Genomic DNA, 18,751 nt, shown 5'->3' with positions numbered 1-18,751 from the left:
CATATGATTATTTAGATTCAAAATATTAAATTTATTATTCTAAGCTTTTTATAAGATGTATGGTAAAAATACAATGGCACCAGCAAAGGATAGTTTTTCCTCTTAAGCATAAACTTGCTGTTTTACTAAAGCACTACAGTCCTTGTCTGAGACATACGTGTCATCAAAACTTAAGATGTTATTGGAACGCATAGCATTTTTTGCTGTTTTTAAGCATTAAAGTAAGTAAAAATTATAAAAACAATACTTTTTATGCCTATCCCAGCTTTTTTAGTGACTTTTGAGGCATCAAAATGATATAAGGAGTTCCTTATATCAGTTTTATGATGTTCATGCTTCTCTTTATTTATTTATTTATTTATTACATTTGTACCCCACGCTTTCCCACACATGGCAGGCTCAATGCGGCTTACATAGTAACAAGTAAAAAAGAAAAAGAAATAACAAGGTCTTTAAGAAGATATAATAATAATGTGGTTAATGAATAAGTAAGAAGTAATAGGAGGGATTAACAAAGCTTGTAAAATGTATTAAGGAAGGGGGTTTAATGCCTGAAAATTAGCCCAAAATGTATTGTAAGCCTAATAAAAAGTATCACCTTGCATTCTGTTTTTATTAACATTTAAAGTGGAATAGCATAGCAACCATACTGTTTAATTCATAAATCAGAAAGTCATTTCCAGTTTCCTTCTCTGTAACTAATCGTCAAAATACGCAAGCAAAGCTGAGAGCTGGGAAAGAATGGAGTTTGTGATACAGACTTCCTGAGAGCCAAGCACCTCTGCTCATGCACCAGTATAGATGAGATCTCCTCCCTCTCTCTCTCTCTCTCTCTCTCTCTCTCTCTCATAATGACCGCCAAAATAAAGCATAAAATGTTCAGAAAGTTATGCTGTAATTATTAAAGTACCCTTACTGTAAACTGGGTAAATAAAACACAAATATCAGGGAATGAGAACAGGGAGTGAGCGCTCATCAGCTCTCAAACAAATAAATTGGTCTTTTCTCCTAGGACGTCACTATATGCAAATACTAGATGTGAACAGAACTATGGGAAATGGCATCTAGTTTGCAGGATACAATTTAATTGTTCTTGAGGGGGCTTTTTAAATGGTAGTAAGCGTTTTTTTTTTCTAGTGAGCACAATTTTGAATGATAATCTTATCTGAAAGAGTTGATTTTTAGGAGACTGTGGAATTGCCTCCCTTCTGTGTAAAGTGTTGAATGAGAAGGGACATGGCAGACTTTCCTATACCAACTCATACTTACCTGGCAGGGGAGATACCATGATCAGGAAGGTGGTTCTCCCAGGGTGAGGCTCATCCATTGCACTTCGGTTGGGTTGACCCCTGCGATTTCCCCAAATGCGGGAAACTCGACTGCATAATTTCTGGTAGTGGGGGACTGCGTTCGCGCTTTCCCCTGGCAAACATGGTTTAAAAATAGACAAGTGTGTCAGGGAAGCAGTTTCAAATCTTTTCTTTTTGTTTAGTTTAACGTATGAATTTTTTTTATATGTTTTTTTGTCAGTTACAAGCTTTCTGCAGATTATTTAATTCCTTTTCTTGCAGTTTTTTTATTTATATTTTACTAGGAGCACCAGGAAGGTTTTCTTGAAATGTGTTTAGTTGTTTAAGGAACTGTAGTAATAGTAATTTTGAAGGGTGTGTATTGAGCATGATGGGCAAGGAGATTGATACAGAGTGTGTATGTGTGTGTCTGAAAATGAGAGAGGGTGCGTTGAACTCAGAGGGAGTGGCGAGTGTGTGTGTTTGGGGGGGGGTGTGAACTTACTTTGCTTTATTATAATTGTACTTGGAATAATATATTTAATTGACCTTTCAATGCATACAGATTGTTAAAGACAGCAGGCTCCACAGAATGTTTATAGACTAATACAGCTCATTTAACTTCTTTCTGTAGCTGACTTATCTTGAGCTCTCTTTTCGTGTTCATATATACAGCATGAGCAACCTAACAGCCCTTTGTGATGCCTTTGGCAGCTTCCCACAACGATTTTTATACCTGTGTTGGGCAAACTGGTAAGGGGGCAATAATTAAAAGTTTTTAGACAGGGACATAAATCTGGAATGTTAATATTGTCTCCTCCTCCCCCCCCCCCCCCCCAGAGGTCGACGCAGGCATCGCTTTCAACTAATTCACCTGACTGAAGTCCTCCTGATTGTAAAAGAAGCACAGAAGAGCACAGGGCAGGCTCGCCTTCAGCTTTCCCCTGCTCTCTCAGCGTCCCGGCCAACAGGAAATGAGGGCGGGGCGCTGAGAGAGCCTGTGCGTCGACCTGGGGGGGGGGGAGGAGGACCGTCGACCTTGGGCCGGGGGGTGCGGTGGTAAGTGTGAGCTGTGCATCCGCTTCTGTCACAGCGGTGGGGTGTTTCCTTTTAAACACAGCTGACGTCGGAGGGGGAGGGGCGGCGATGTGTGAGCTGTGCATCCGCTGCTGCTGTCGGTGCGGTGAGTGGCTTCCTTTTTAACACAGCTGACGAAGGAGGGAAGGGGGTGCGGCGGCGGTGATGTGTGAGGTGGACATCGGTCTTGCTGTTACTGCGGTGGGCCGGATCGTTGTGAAGACAGCTGACGTGGGAGGGGGGGAGCGATTTGCATAGCCCCGCCCTCGACATTGTGACGTGAGGGCGGGGCCGACACTCATGGAGAAAAAGACACATTCCAATCTACACCACCATGCAAGAGGAAGTTGCAGCTTCATTTAGAACGTTGGGATTGTGAATTATGTCCGGAAGGGGCGTGGCTGAGGGCGGGTCTAAGAGTGAGAGTGAGTGGTGCATGAGAGAAAGTTAGTGGTTCTGACAGCCTAGCCTACCAACAGTGCAGGGCTTCAGTGTTTCCCTGCCACAGAGTGAGCTTCAGAATGTTTGAGGTGAGAATTATTTATATAGATCATTGTGCTTCTCATATTCTTTGCATATCTTCCCACCACATCTTGGTCATTTCCAGTATCTGTCTATACATAGCAGACCAACTGCATCAGGGGGAGGGGGGGAAGTATGATGTGTAACATATTAAATATAAAAGTTAATCATAGGCACCCTTATATAAGACGTTTCCCAGACACACACACACCCCCCCCCCCCCCCCCCCCCCCGTCTTACCCTTTTTCTCCCTCCCTTTTCATGCACTGCTTCTGTCACTACTGCTTCCTGTTCTGGCCAAGAAGTTTACCTTGGAGGTGGCAACACTGGCACAGGAAGTAGTGGCAGCAGGCAGACAGCCGCAGTCCTGTACCTCTGCCTTGGTTGTTAGTATGGAAATAGGAAGGATATTGTGGTGCATGAAAGGGGAGGGAGAGACAGTGCAATACTAGATGGGGGGGGGGCAGTAGTGAGGGCCAGTTCTGGAACATAAGGAGATAGGCATGGGCAATACTAAATGTTTGGGGGGGGGAAGAAGAGAGACGGGGGCAGTACTGCATCCCAGAAGGAGAGACTGGCAATACTGGCTGGGCTGGGATAGAGAGGAGACATAAAAGGGGAGAGGGGCAATGTTGGATGGGGGGAAGAGAGATGGGCAGTGGTAATGCTGAATGGTGCAGGGAGGGAGGAAGATTGGGGCAATGCAGCATGCCAGGGGAAGAGAGATAAATAGGCAATGCTGGATGATTTTGGGGGGGGGGGGCGTTGGCAATGCTGGATGATGAGGGGGGAGGAAAAACGGGGCAGTGCTTGATTTGTGGCGTGAGAGAAAGAGATAGGGCAATGTTGAATGGTGCAGGCGGAAGAAAAGAGAGAAGGGCAATGCATGCCAGAGGAACAGAGAAATAGAGGCAATGTTGGATGGTGGGTGCAGGGGGGGTAGAGAAATAGGAGATACTGGATGGTCAGCAAGAAAATGGATGCTGCTAGCAGTTGGAAAAGAGAGAGAGGAACAAGAGAAGGGATGCTGCCTAGTAGTGGGGCAGAGAGACAAAAGAAGGGATGCTGGATTACAGGGGGGAGAGAGAAAGACAAGAGAGGATGGCAGGAGGGAACAGGATATGCTGGAAGGTCATGGGGGAGGGAGAGACAAAGAAGGTGGTGGATTGCAGGAGTAGAGAAAGAGAAGATGATGGATGGAAGGGGGCGTGAAAATGAGGGCCAGAGTGAGGGAAAGAAATGGAAAGCTGTAGGTAGACGCAGTAAAAAGAGGGAGATTAAAGTCTGGTTAACATGAATGAAATCTGAATGCATAGACAAAAAATGGAAGGAAGCTGAAAAGAACAGATAAGTACTGGGGATGGATGCAGTATAGAAGGTGAAAAATATAGAAGAGAAAAAAAAAGGAGATACTTCGAAAGAGTTAAAAGAAGATAGGAAAGCAGTAACCAGAGACTGGGTCCAACAATTCCCCCAACTCCGTCCCCAATTCCCCCATCTCTTTCTCCTCAGACCCTAGCTGAGCACTTCCACGATAAAATCCGTAAGATTAACCTTGAATTTTCATCCAAACCCCCCCCCCCCACCTCTCTCTCCCTTAGTCCTCACCCCCTACTCTCCTTCTTTTTCCTCCTCAGAAGTTTCTGCTGAGGAAATTGCCCTTCTTCTTTCCTCCCATTCCCACTTACCTACTTAACACTAGCTCTCCCACTATCATCCCAGTCATCTGTCACATCCTTAATCTTTCACTCTCCACTGCAACTGTTCCTAAGGCCTTCAAACATGCTGTTGTTACTCCACTCCTTAAAAAAACTTCACTTGACCCTACCTGTCCCTCCAACTATCGCCCCATCTCCCTTCTCCCTTTCCTGTCCAAATTACTTGAACGTGTCTTTCACCACCGTTGTCTTGGCTTTCTTTCTTCACAACCTATTCTTGACCCACTCCAATCTGGTTTCCGCCCTCTTCACTCTACTGAAACTGCACTTAACAAAGTCTCTAATGACCTACTACTGGCTAAATCTAGAGGTCTCTATTCTATCCTTATCCTTCTTGACCTATCTGCTGCTTTCGACACTGTTGACCACACTATACTCCTGGATACGCTGTCCTTACATGGATTCCAGGGCCCTGTTCTTTCCTGGTTCTCCTCTTACCTCTCGCTTCGTTCTTTCAGTGTTCACTCTGGCGGATCCTCTTCAACTTCCATCCCGCTTTCTGTTGGTGTGCCTCAGGGTTCTCTCCTTGGTATCGGCCTGCTTATCCGACATTGCTGCATGGATGTCCAACCGCCACCTGAAACTGAACATGGCCAAGACCGAGCTTATCTTCTTTCCACCAAAACCCACTTCTCCTCTTCCTCCACTCTCGATCTCAGTTGATAACACCCTCATCCTTCCCGTCTCATCTGCCCGCAATCTCAGAGTCATCTTCGACTCCTCCCTCTCCTTGTCTGCGCATATCCAGCAGACAGCCAAGACCTGTCATTTCTTCCTCTTTAACATCAGCAATTCGCTGTACTGGTGGACAATTCGGACCAATTTGACCCTGGGACGTCCATTCCAAATTCCGCAGCCCACGGAGGTGCTGACGACGAATGCATCTCGCCTGGGGTGGGGAGCTCATGTCGATAGGCTCCACACCCAGGGACTGTGGTCCCTCCAGGAACAAGATCTTCAGATCAACCTCCTGGAGCTCCGAGCAGTCTGGAACGCACTGAAGGCCTTCAGAGATCGGCTGTCCTACCAAATCATCCAAATTCAGACAGACAATCAGGTTGCAATGTATTATGTCAACAAGCAGGGGGGCACCGGATCTCGCCCCCTGTGTCAGGAAGCCGTCAGGATGTGGAATTGGGCTTTCCAGTTCGGCATGCTTCTCCAAGCCACATACCTGGCAGGCGTAAACAACGGTCTGGCCGACAGGCTGAGCAGAGTCATGCAACTGCACGAGTGGTCGGTCCATTCCAGAGTGGTACGCAAGATCTTCCGAGAGTGGGGCACCCCCTCGGTGGACCTTTTTGCCTCTCAGACCAACCACAAGCTGCCTCTGTTCTGTTCCAGACTACAGGCGCACGGCAGACTGGCGTCGGATGCCTTTCTCCTCCATTGGGGGAACGGCCTCCTGTATGCTTATCCTCCCATACGGGCGCTAGCATGGTTTTCATCGTGAGAGTGTGTGTGTGAGAGAGACTGAGTGAATGTGCAAGTGTGTGTGACAGAGTGAGGCTGTGTGTGTGTAAGAATGTGAGTGTGCATTTGATATATGTAGACTTTGTGTGTGAGTGATTGAGGGAGAGAGTGTGTGTGTTTGAAAGAGTGTGTGTGTTTCTGTGTATGTGTGAGTGTTTTAAGCAGGTGGTGCATTCCCCTCCCCCTACCGTGCCGCTGTTCTTTCCCCTCCTCTCACCGCCCCAGTCACCCTCCAAGTTCCAGGCCACCCTCCCCCCCACCCCCCCTCAGAGTGAGTGTATGTGTTTGAAAGAGTTTGTGTGTGTGTGTGTGTGTGTATGTGTGAGTGTTTTAAGCAGGTGGCGCATTCCCCTTCCCGTTCTGTGCTCCTCTTCCTCCCCCTGTGTTCACCGTCGACATTCCAGTCTGCTGTCCCTCCCCCAAGCCCCCCTCTTCATCCCAAGCCCTCCTCCCTCTTTTCTGTGCTGCCTCCCTGGCAGTGCATGCAGCATTCATGCATTGATTTGTTTGCTGTGCTGCTGCTCCTCTCTCCTCTTTCTGTCTCCGTAGGAGCGCAGGTACCAGGAAGTTGTTTTGAAGTTCGTGTTCCTGTGCTCCCGGGCCAGTGAGAGATGAGTGGCTGCAGCGCAGACAGCCAATGGGTGAAGGCTGTCTGTGTTTTTTTTTTTTTGTTAAGATTAGCGGCGATCTTTGAGGGGGGAGGGTGGATATGTGAAACGGCAACCTCGGGGGAGGGTGGGCTTGAGAGAGGAAGCTGCGAACTCGGGGGGGGGGGTTGTGTTTGAAAGAGGCGACCTTTGGGGGGGGAATGGGGGAAGCAGCGACCTCGCTCACGGGTGTTTGGAGAGTGGAAGAGTCGAAGTGAATAGGCGACCTTGGGGGGGGGGGGGGTGGCGAGGGGGAGGTGCGTACTTGTTTTGAAGCCTCCAAAAGTCCCTAGCAACGTGTGTGTTCGATGTGTACTTGTCCCTCGTGTCCAACTTGATGACGTTGAGGGCGGAGCGATGCGATTGGTTGAGTGTCATTGCTCCACCCTCGACGTCATCACGTTTGACGCGTGGGCAGGGCAGACACAAAGCGATCTCACCCCCTTCACTTTTAGAATGTTGGGTAAGTGAGGCTTCATAGAACGTTGGAGGTGCGTTTTATATAGAGAGATGTGCGGTATGAATGTTATGTTGCCTGTTTGGGATAGGATTTCCTGTTAATAATGGCGTTCTTATTGTATTTTTAAAATTGTTTTACATTTTTTTATTGGTATTGTAAACTGCTTGGTACTATATTGTTAAGTGGTATATTAAATATAATAAACATAAAGAATTGCCCAGACCATGCCTCCATTCCCTTTGCAGAAAACCTACATTTTGCTGTATACACATGTAAATAGCACCTTCTTAATAAAATCACAGGTTGTAAATTTGATAGATTTCAAGTGTAATTGATTTTTTTTTAATCTGTGTATCTGACATCTAAAATGTATAAAATAACCTCTATAATAATAATCAGTTACTCAAACATTTGAAGAAAGGGATTTATGTTTTTGGGGATTTTTTTTGTTTTTGTTTTTTTAATGTTTTTAATTTTGGACAAAATTTTCCCTTATCGTTCTTTCTTTGGGCTTAGCTCAATCAGAATCAACTGTGGTATCCCTGTGTCCCCAGGAATTCAAGGCATGACGAAGAATCAAACCCAACTCCTCTATACCACAGTGCATTAGTCATCTTGTCCTCATCTCTATAACTGCACTTGTTCCCTCAGCTACATAGTAAGATGTTTCATTGTATTGTAGGAACAGCATTAGCATCATATCTGTATTACCGTATTTCCTCAATTCTAAGACGCCATCGAATGTAAGCCATACCTCCTTTTCATGGACATTAAAACCAGCAAAAACGTCTCTCTTAGAATCGAGGTCCAATATTGGAAATTGCGTAGCCTAATTTCTTATAATATAGGCAGCCGAGACCCCTCTGGCATATAGGTTATCTGATTTTTACAATAATAATCACCCGACACATGGTATTTTCTTTATATGGCACAACTTGGCCACAGCTTTATTTAGATATAACACATCTTAAAAACCTTAGGTATACCCAAGCTCATTATCCAACTTACAGCCTTCGGCTCATTATCCAACCAAGTCCGCCGCCTTAGCAAGACTGACCAATTGTAAACATTGCTCCCCGCCGCACAGCAAGGGAGCTCCACCGTAAGCGCAGCTATCCTAGCTGCCTAGCTTATACCCTCAGGCTTGGGTACCCCGCCACCAGCCCGGGGTAGCAACGCTTGCCCCGGGCCCCCCCCCCCCCCACCATCAGCTGCGGCCTGTTGTGCCAGATAACTAGGTTTAATACGCTCAGGTCATTTCCACTTGCCGATAGGATGGCCCGTCTCCTAACAAGCATCCTGGGCAGCTCTCCTCTGCCCAATCGTGCATCATTTGCCGTCTATCCACGGCCATATACTCTGTCCATATACCCTGGACAGATCTCCTCTGCCTCATCGAGCGTCATTTGCCGTCTATCCACAGCCATATACCAAGTGGCGATTTGCCGATTCGCTTTCCTTCTGGATCTGCCGTCGCTGGATTACTGGGATACCGGGATGACCATGAGCCCATTTCGTTCCTCAGACTCCCTTCCCGTGTGGTCTTAATACTTCGCCTTCTGTGTTCAGGCCCGTGTGTAAGCCATACGGCTCGAGTGCCGCCCCTGTGTTGCCAAGCCTCCAACGTCTTACCCTGCGAGATAAAACAGTGGTAGGTATACAGTCCTGGGTACATGAATAATGACACACTGAGAAAAGACCCAAAGGGTCATCGAGCCCCGCATCCTGTCTATGACGGTGTCTCATCTCATTCTGCAATATAAGATATTGGTTGGTAGTCATAATTGCATAAGTAATGCCGCACTGGGCGAAGACCAAGGGCGCATCCTGTCCACGACGGTGTCCAATCTTACTCTGCAATATAAAATAGTGGTTGGAAGTCATGATTACATAAGTAATGCCACACTGGGCAAGACCAAGGGGTCATGGAGCCCATCATCCGGTCCACGACGACGGCCAATCCCACCATGTGTTGCCGAGTGTCCCAACATCTTAGCCTGCAACATAAATGGCGTTAGGTAGACAGTCAGGAGTGCCTAAATAATGCTAACCTGGGGAAAGACAGAGGAGCCATCAGGCCCCACATCGTATATAGTCATAACTGCCTGAGTACTGGTCGTCTATCATTGCAGTTGCTCAGGAACATGTCCCAATGTCCCATGTCCAGTGGTCATGGGGGGGGGGGGGGTGAGGTTTCACATGAATCGTCTACCTTCTAAGATCCGCTAATGGGGTTACAATGATCTTAGCTGATCGTAAGTTAACAATCATTTAAGCCAATAGATCCTCTAATAGCATCTGACTGTTATGATCTTTGTCCTTCGTGGGATCTTAAGATCCAAATACTTTGATAATATTAAGATCCAAATACTTTGATAATATTAACACAATTGATAGGGTGATATGGTACTGTGCCCCGAAAATATACTTATAAAAAACTTTAAAGGCCTTGGATTCTGACTTTTAGTGAACCCAAATGTATAATCACCCGCTGGGTAGCTAACTTGCTATTGAGGCATGCTGTATTCCTTTTAATAGAAGCGAGGACTGCATACCTTAACTGTCAGGATGAATGAAAACATCCCTGGCAGTTGCTGGATTTTTTGCTCTGTAGGTCTTTGCTGGGAGCCTAGAAGCAATATTCAAATGACATGTCTTCTAAATATGATAAAGGAGCCCATGGTAAGCTGCTTAGTAGAACTAAACAGATTACACTCCCTTCACAGACTTTTCTTGCGTTTTTTTTTTTTTTGTGCACTATTCGCTATTGGCCTACCGTGCTTCATCGTTCGAGTAACAAAGGGAGCTGAAAATGTAACTGAGACCGTGTGTAAACCAGGTATTTTACCAGATATTCTAACAACTCCCTTTCGGTACATCAATACATATATAGTGCGGCAGTGTGCCCTTGTAAATCTAGCTTAGGAAGCAAATACCTTTACATTAAACATCATTAGGCATAGAGGTATAATAACCGAATGTACCACCCTTATATTTATTGCGTGCCCCTTCTACTAAGCTGCATGAATATTGCCATTATTGCCTTATTTATTTACTTATGTATGGCATCTGAATCCCCACCCGACTTACAGGTTTGCATGGCCTACTGTGTATCACCATGTCATGCGCCTCAAGAGTTTAGATATCAGGTTGCGTAACAGATAAAGCCCAACTGGCATGTTCGGATTGAGGAAATTACACCACTGCTCTTATGTCACCAGGTCACCCATCCAGTGGTTGGCCTGGGTTTTCCTGCTTAGCTTGCTGCTTTTTCCTCTGCCCTACACCTTCGCCACGTGTGTGGCTCCCGAACAAATACAGAGATAATTCGCTCCGCAAATAGTGCAAGTGGAAAGTGTTACATTTACTATTCTTGATCGTTGCGGTAGGAAAATGACGCGTGTGTTAGTCTGAATTTTATGCTCTTACGGCCGGGGAAGTGAAGGTTCCAGAATAAGCGGGATGATTCCCTACCCAGATGCCACTGCTATGAGTGCTGTTCTACTTAAGTTGCGGGTGGGGAGCCTACCCCCCCATGTCAGGGAATAATCTCGATGCCTCATAACTGCAGTCGCATTTAAAGTTTCTCTAGGGGACACCGAATGCCTTTGCTAAAGGGTGGAAATGGTCTAGTGAGGGCTGTCATGTTTCATAATTTGCGGACTCGCAGCACGCCCTAGTGCATAACTGTGCTGAATCACGGTATTGAATGTCATTCGTACTCGCTAAGGCTCGCTGCACTGCCCGTGCAGACATGAGCTGAAAATTCGAACCAGGAGCAGGACGTCAAGCAATCCATGGGCATGCACTCATCGTACCAGTCTTGACTCTCCCTTAGGTCCCCTTACTGGGAGGTTGTCTGTCAGTCGTGGTAAGGCCGCCTCGTAGGCCGCCTTGATGACTGCCTTGGACACGGGGGGTCCTTGCCCTACTTGCCTGGTAACTGCCACTGCGCCTCTTCACTCCATTGCCCTGGACTCAGATGTCCCTAACTTTTTGATAGGGGCCTAATAAAGCCAGTAACACACGCAAGCTCGCTCACTCTACTACTACCACATCACCTCCACAGTGCTACAAGGCACACGCAGCGCTGCACACCATACACAAAAGACAGTCATTCTTCTCTCATTGTTGGCTGCTGTAAGGATTTCTTGGCTCGGGCTACCTCTGTCCCATGTCGCTCAGCACTCGGCTGGCTAACTTACACCTTCCTGCCGACTCACTAAGCTTCAGCTACTCTGCAACAAGGACATTGTAAGTTAATTTATTATTGAACCCTGCTGTCCTGTCACACATTCCACCTGTGAGCAAGATCCCTTGAGTCTACCCTTCTGTTGCGATATTATCACGACACCTGTCGTAACATGAGCTATTGTGATCAGAACACATGCTCCGAACTAGAAATAGCCACTTGCCCTGAAGTCCTTCTATTCTTACATATTCTATTCCTTTAGTGAAATATATATTCTATTTCAACTCAACATTTAAGGTGTCCCGCTCTCCTCTTTCTTACGCTTTCTTTTGTTATCCCCGTCTTTCCTCCCATATGTTGTGTGTCGTCATGTTGTGGGCATCTGGTGACTCACCTTTTCAGCAGAAATCCCAGTGTGTGTGCAACTTCATACCTTCACGAATAGTAATCTTTGCATTGGACTCTGCTTCTACCATCTTGAAGTTGCTCAGGTACTGTTGATGTGCCGTGCAGCAAGACTACTACTACTACTACTATTAAACATTTCTATAGCACTACTAGACTTACGCAGCGCTGTACAAATTAACATGAAAAGACAGTCCCTGCTCAACAGAGCTTACAATCTAAATTGGACAGACGAACAGACAGCTAGGGGCTTCTAAGTCTGTGGCTGGTTGCTCTTGCACTTCATGCTGCCACTGACTGTCCCTTGGGCTGTCTCAGGGTCCATGCGCTGTTCTTTTCCCGCTTGTCCGCAGTCTGCTCTTCTGTGTGATCTTTGCTCTTGCCTACTTGTCACGCCCTCTGACACTGTTTACTCAAATGGTTGAGATGATATATCTGAAATTATAGACTAACAAATTGATCATTACTTGACCTGTCTGGATTACATTTGGCATGTACCGACAAGAGATCACAAACTGCAACGTCTATTTATAATCATATATCTAAATCTGTCTATCATATTCATTTAACTTATTCATTTATAGCAATTACCCGGTTCCTACCCTCTCGATGGCAAGTTCAGTGAGGCCCAGAAGGTATGGTACAAAGTATATAAGCATAGACATACAATTGTCAGTTGCGGAATTTTTTTTTTTTTGTATTGTTACCATATGTTGCCGTCGGTCTGAGCGCTGCCATCCGAACCTGCTTTAACTTATGAAGGAGATGAGACAGAAAAGAGCTCAATTGCTATCATAAATTTTCCTTTTCCCCTCTAGCCGTGTGGGTCGGGCACTTCCAGTCAGTTGTGCCGTGAGGGTCGCTGGGTGAGAAACCCTGTCGCCATCGGAGCGTAAGGGTTTTTTTTTTTTTTGGTTGGTTGGTTGGTTGGTAAAATGGCTGTGCTATGAGAGGATATGATTAGGTATACCACCTTTCTGAGCTTACAATCAAAGCGGTTTGCTAACTCCAGGCAAATTCCGGACTTCCTTATTTTTTTCGTGGCGCCTTATGTCTGGAATAGACTTCCTGATCCTGTACATCTAGCTCCATCTTTGCTTGTTTTCAAACCTATGCCGAGGCACTGCTGTGGCTCCTATTACTCATTGTCTCCCTTGTTCCTGCGTACCCATTACGATCCTCGCCCTAAATTGTCTTGTCTGTATTATGAGATTAACTTGTTGGGCAGACTATATGGACCGTGCAGTTCTTTTTCGCCGTCATCTGCTATGTTACTATGTTAGTTTGCTTGCTTTGTTTGAGTGAATGGCAATGACGGCTGCGATTGGGAGTGGAAACAGAGATCAGCCAAATTTGCTTCCTTGCATACATTGAACTAGATAGGCTCGCTTCCACTGTTAGCTATTAGACCTCCCTGCAGCGGCTCGTAGTCCCTGGCTTGCCCCGAGTGAATGGCACTGACGGCTGCGATTGGGAACGGAAACAGAAATCGACCCAATTGGCCTCCCTTCGCACGCCCCACGGTAGAAGGCCGGAAGGGAAGCCGCACATAGAGGGTAATGTGAGGGCCGACCGCGCCAGCGCCTCACTACCCAGATCTGGCAGCCTTGATATCAACAGCCCGGGCACAAGGCCTTCACTCACCGCGATTCCCCGAAGACACCGATGCTCCGTACACACGGGCCGAGCGGGCCCGCGACCTCACGAGGCGATCGCCACCTGCCCGCGCTCACAACGCCCCCCGCGCCCCGCATTGAAGCTAATAGACTGTAGACCCACTAGAACTTCGCGTGTCCGCGCAGTCGACAGGGTCCGTGTCCGTGCCTCCCGGTGCGCTGTTGGCGTGCACGGGACTCCCAGAGCACGACGCGGCCTCGCTCACTTACCCTGCAACCACCGGGGAAGCCGACGGCACAGTCGCTGGTCGTCCTACACGATGCAGGCGCCCGTCAATGCCTGCAGTCGCCGCAGCTGAATTGGAACCCGAACAAGGATGCTGTGAGGCGTCTGGGGCGGCCGAAAAGCGCGGTCTCCAGCAGGGCTTTCTCGGCGCAGTCCTCTAGCTCTTGTATGCTGGTGCCCGGACGCCTGAAGAGGCCGTCCGGGCTCTGCCCAGGGGCTTTTAAACCCCTTTGTAGCTCTTCCCCTTCTCAGCGGGGTGCCCTTCAGGCGGCGGGAACCTGCCCCACACGCCTCGTTTGCACCCCGCTGGTCCCTGAGCGCATGCCCGTCGGGGCACGGCGCCATATTATAGGCGGCTCCGTGCACCCGAGGGGCACTGCGCCTTGCTTTTCTCTCCACTTAGCCATCAATAATTGAAAATAAATTTGTTTGTGCTTTTCCTTCTGCATATGTTTGTTTACAGTGTTTACCAAATGTTTCACTTTTGCAAAATGAGAGAGGGCATGGCTTAGAAGCAAGGAAATACATCATTTGAATGTTCTAATGCATGCTTATTAGGTGTTTAGTTGGTGTTATGCTGACATATTATCTGTTCTAATACTTTCATACTGTCTTATGGTATTGTATTGTCCTGATATTTCTGTTATATGATTGTTCCACAATGCTGTTGAATATGTATATTTCTGATACTGTTTCATATTAGTCTTTTACTAGGTTTCAACTTACTGTTTCCAAGTTTACCCTTTACCTCATTGATTTGCATTTGTTTATATTTTACTATTATGCTGTTAACAAAGCTAAATTTTATGGTAAACTGTACTTGCTGTACACCGCCTTTGGTGAATCTTTTCATAAAAGCGATTAATAAATATCATTGCCTCCAAGCCACTGTGTAGAAGTGCACAAGTCATAGCTTTTTTTTTTTTTTTTTTTTGGGGGGGGGGGAGGAAGGTATGTGCTTTTTCCTTCCTGTGGGTGTATCTCCCCCTAATAGTCATACAGGCAATAATAGTCACAAAGGCTGAGCTCTTCAGTGGTTTTCTTCAACAAGAAGATCCCTTTCTTCTTGCTGCACGTTGAAATTGTTCTGCCTCTTCTCCCCCACCCCACCCCCAAAATCAACAGAGACGGTCTTCTTAATCAGCCACCAAGGACTTATACAAAATCTGAGAACTGTAAAATTTCCAACGTGATTTGATTTTGCTGCTTAAAAGCAACAGAAAATAAAAGCACTGGCCTAAGAGCTGGAGGGTGGGTGATATCATCTTTCAGGCACAGAGACACGTCACCATATGTAAATTTTGAAACTGCACGGTACGCTGGGAAATGGTGTACAGTTTTGGGGCTAAATTTAATGTCTTTTTTATGCTACCTTAAATTAATATAGTGTGCTTTTCTACATTGTGTGCAGAACTCGGAAGATTATTTTTGTTTGAAAGTTGATTTTTAGCAGACCATAAAATCCCCTCCCCTGTGTGTACAGTGCTGGTTGAGAGAGGACATGGCAGCCTTTTCTAAAACAACTCATACTTACCTGGCAGGGGAGATACCATGATCAGGAAGGTGGTTCTCCCAGGGTGAGGCTCATCCATTGCACTTCGGGTGGGTTGACCCCTGCGATTTCCCCAAATGCGGGAAAGTCGACTGCATAATTTCTGGTAGTGGGGGACTGCGTTCGCGCTTTCCCCTGAAATTTTGTTTCAAAAATAGTTCAATTATGCAATGCTTGTAAGTTCTAGCAACATAGGTCTTTTCTACTGATAGTGTGCTTTTGTTTTTTTCTTCTATGTAGGGAAGGGAGAAGTGGAAGAAATAAAGCTCTGTTTGTGGGTGTATCACAATTTTGATTAGCTTAAACATCTAGGTAAAATGCACACTGCTTTTCCATTTTGAGCACAGTGAATCAGTTTTTCAGAGTTAAAGCACTGAATGATCAGATGCAAACACAGGAGCTAGAGGCTGGTAGTGCTATACAAGCACCTGCATTTGCTACTGCCCTATAATCAGACCCCCCCCCCCCCAGTGCATGAAACAATGCATTGCGTGGGCTCAAATGCATGCTAAATATATTCCTTCCCAACGAGCAGTGTGCCAAATATTGGTGCACTGTCCGCGGCAAACCCTATGCCTGCTCAGAGCTGGCCTTAGAGTTTGCAGACCATTTGGGAAAATGGTGGGCCCTGTCCAACATGCATTTGCATGCTAGCAGGCCCCCCATTTTCCCCAATGCAGTAGCCCCCCCCCCCCCCCCCCCCACAGGAGCAGGAACCCCAACCCCCTGTGACACCATATAAAAGATGTAAAGCCCCGCCCAGCGCATTCCAGAATGCACTGGGCTGGTTGTTGCCATTTTCGAGGCGGTGTCGATGGAAGTCCCTCCTCCAATGAAAGGGGGGGGGGAGGGAAGAAGGCCACTAGACCAGGTTGGACAGCGCAGCACCTTCTCTGCGAAAGTGGCAGATTGCCTCAGGTGGGCCTTCCCTCACTGTGTCCTGCCCTCCTCTGATGTAACTTCCTATTTCCACGAGATCGGGACACAGGGAAGGCCCGCCCGAGGCAATCTGCCGTTTTCACTCAGAAGGCGCTGCAGCTGCTGCTTTAGAGATTTTTTTTAAATTTAAATGAAGGGGGTCGGATGGCAGGGAGAAGGGAGCCAGAGGGTAGGTAGGTGGAGACTGGGAACTGCGGCACTGGCGGCCTGGGAGCAGGAGAGGGAGGCGACAGCAGTAGCGATTGAGGCCGGGCCCAGTCTCTCGGCGGACCTGCCCCTGAAGGGACAGAGGATATATTGTGCTGAGTGGACTGTTGGAAGGCACAGAGACTAGCTGCTATGTGGGAGTGGTCATGGTAGCCAGATATCCTCCGCTCCCCCTCCCTTGCAGAAAGGAGGAGGAGCTGTTTTATGGGCTGTGAGGTTTCTTCTGTATCTCTCACTATATACAGAAATCTCTGGTTGCAGTGAGGGGCCACCAAACAAAGAGAATTGAAATTAAGCAGGCAAACACACACACAGGCACCAAGAGAAAGACAGAACGACTTTATAGAATTACACATGTACCATTTACAAACTTTCCAAAATAACGTGGTATCCTGTGAGCATGAAAATTACTGCCAAGTTAAAATTGCAACAGTAATCAACAGTTAAGTGCTTATTATTGCTTTCCTATCGGTGCACTAGTAGTGATTGGCTCACACATTGTAGGCAGGATGATATTTAAAAAAAAAATAAAAAATCTGCATCAGGGCCCCCCCCCCCCCTTCCCTCCCTGATCCCAACCTCTACTCCATGTTTGGCTAGTAGTACCGCCAACCCAACTACCTCCTCAGGTTGAACCTTAAAGGAGGTAGGGGTGATGCCCACTCCTGCTTTTTGTGCTGCCATTTTAGAAAATGGTGGCACCCAGTTCCTCCCAGAGTGTTCTAGGGTGCACCAGATGAGGTCAGTCTGCCATATAAGGGGATTTTTCCCTTATCTGATAGTTGGGCTGAGACTACCATATTAGGGAAAAATTCTCTTATAAGGCAGACTGACCCTGCTCCTTTCACAGACCTCTAGGGATACAAGTAAAGATTGTTTCACGCTTCTGATTTGTGGCATGGCAAGAGAAGTTGCAAAGTTGGCTGCAGTGGGCACTAAGAGTGATTGACGTGAGCATCCATGTGCATGAAGATGTGCACATTTTGACAGGCTATTAGGATGCCTGGAAGCATAGGCACCCGGTATAAGAGGCTTGGGGAGGCTAAGCCTCCCCAGCCCAACTGCTGCCCCCACCCTGCGAGCTGCAGACTTCCCCGCTTCCCAGTCGCCAATCATCTTCCGACTCTGTCCTCAGCTGCCCGATAGCCCTCGTTCCCTTCCTGCCCTCGCCCTACCTTTAAATATTATAATTTTCCTTGAGCGGGTGGCGCCGGCATTGCAAGCAGCAGCAGGCTCCAGCCTTCCCTCGCATGGCTCCGCCCTCTTCTGACGTATTTCCTGTTTCTGCGAGGGCAGAACCATGCGAGGGAAGGCTGGAGCCTGCTGCTGCTTGCAATGCTGGCGCCGCCAGCTCAAGGAAAATTACAATATTTTAAGGTAGGGCGAGGGCAGGAAGGGAGCGAGGGCTATCAGCTGAGGGCAGACGTGAGATGATTGACGACGGAGGGGGGGCTGGAAGAAGGCAGGAAATGGCTGGCAGAAGGGAGATGGTTGACATGGGCTGCTGGATGAAGGGGAGGGCAGGGGGAGAGGAGGGTTGCTGGACATGGGGGGAGGGCAGGGGAGAGGAGGGTTGCTGGACATGGGTGGATGGAGGGGAGAGGAGGGTTGCTGGACATGGGTGAATGGAGGGGAGAGGAGGGTTGCTGGACATGGGAGGATGGCGGGGTTGCTGGACATGGGAGGATGGAGGGGAGTGCAGGGGAGAGGAGAGTTGCTGGACATGGGTGGATGGAGGGGAGGGGTGAGGAGGGTTGCTGGACATGGGTGGATGGAGGGGAGGGAAGAGGAGGGTTGCTGGACATGGATGGAGGGGAAGGAAGAGTGAGGATGAGATGAGGGAAAAGGAAGAGAGAAAAACTGCACATGGAGGAAGAAAATAGGGAGAAGCTGGATCCACTGGGCAGTCAAGTCTGTGGAGGACCCAGCTTTTACTTATGGATGTAGGGCAAGAAATGAAGAAGAAAGGCGAAAAGTAAAGAAATAAATGGAAAGGAAGCCCTGGACAGATAGCAGCAGAATCTGATACTGGGCCAGCATGATCAGAAAAACAAAGTCACCAGACAACAAAGGTAGAAAAGATCATTTTATTTTCATTATAGTGTTTGGAATATGTCCACTTTGAGAATTAGGTGCTCAACATTAAAAGTTTATATTTATTTACTTATTTATGGCATTTTATCCCACATTAAACATGAATTAGGGTGTTTTCTGGCTCTACACGTATCATGATATTATGATCCCTTGTTTCATATTGTTGACAGTCTGCATTTTCCGTATGGGTTGTATATTGGTGTATTAGGTTCTGCCCAGTGCAATATTTATGGTACAGTAAGGTTCTGAGTGTGTTTTTGCACAAAGTTGTGCA

The 18,751-nt window shown here is 47.3% G+C and overlaps 1 protein-coding gene and 2 non-coding genes across 6 annotated transcripts in view; all 3 read left to right on the top strand.

Annotated features, from left to right (window-relative positions):
• SLC38A9 (solute carrier family 38 member 9) overlaps nt 1-18,751 on the top strand; it is a 247,993-nt gene that overhangs the window by 87,946 nt on the left and 141,296 nt on the right. The gene's annotated exons all lie outside the window — the stretch shown is intronic.
• LOC115463800 lies at nt 1,262-1,425 on the top strand. Its single transcript, XR_003941084.1, has one exon. It is a non-coding gene; the product is annotated as a U1 spliceosomal RNA (small nuclear RNA).
• On the top strand, nt 15,212-15,375 carry LOC115463808. Its single transcript, XR_003941091.1, has one exon. It is a non-coding gene; the product is annotated as a U1 spliceosomal RNA (small nuclear RNA).

The sequence above is a fragment of the Microcaecilia unicolor genome, chromosome 2, assembly GCF_901765095.1.
Source record: "Microcaecilia unicolor chromosome 2, aMicUni1.1, whole genome shotgun sequence".
NCBI lineage: Eukaryota > Metazoa > Chordata > Amphibia > Gymnophiona > Siphonopidae > Microcaecilia > Microcaecilia unicolor.
This window is presented reverse-complemented; position numbering and strand designations above follow the sequence as displayed.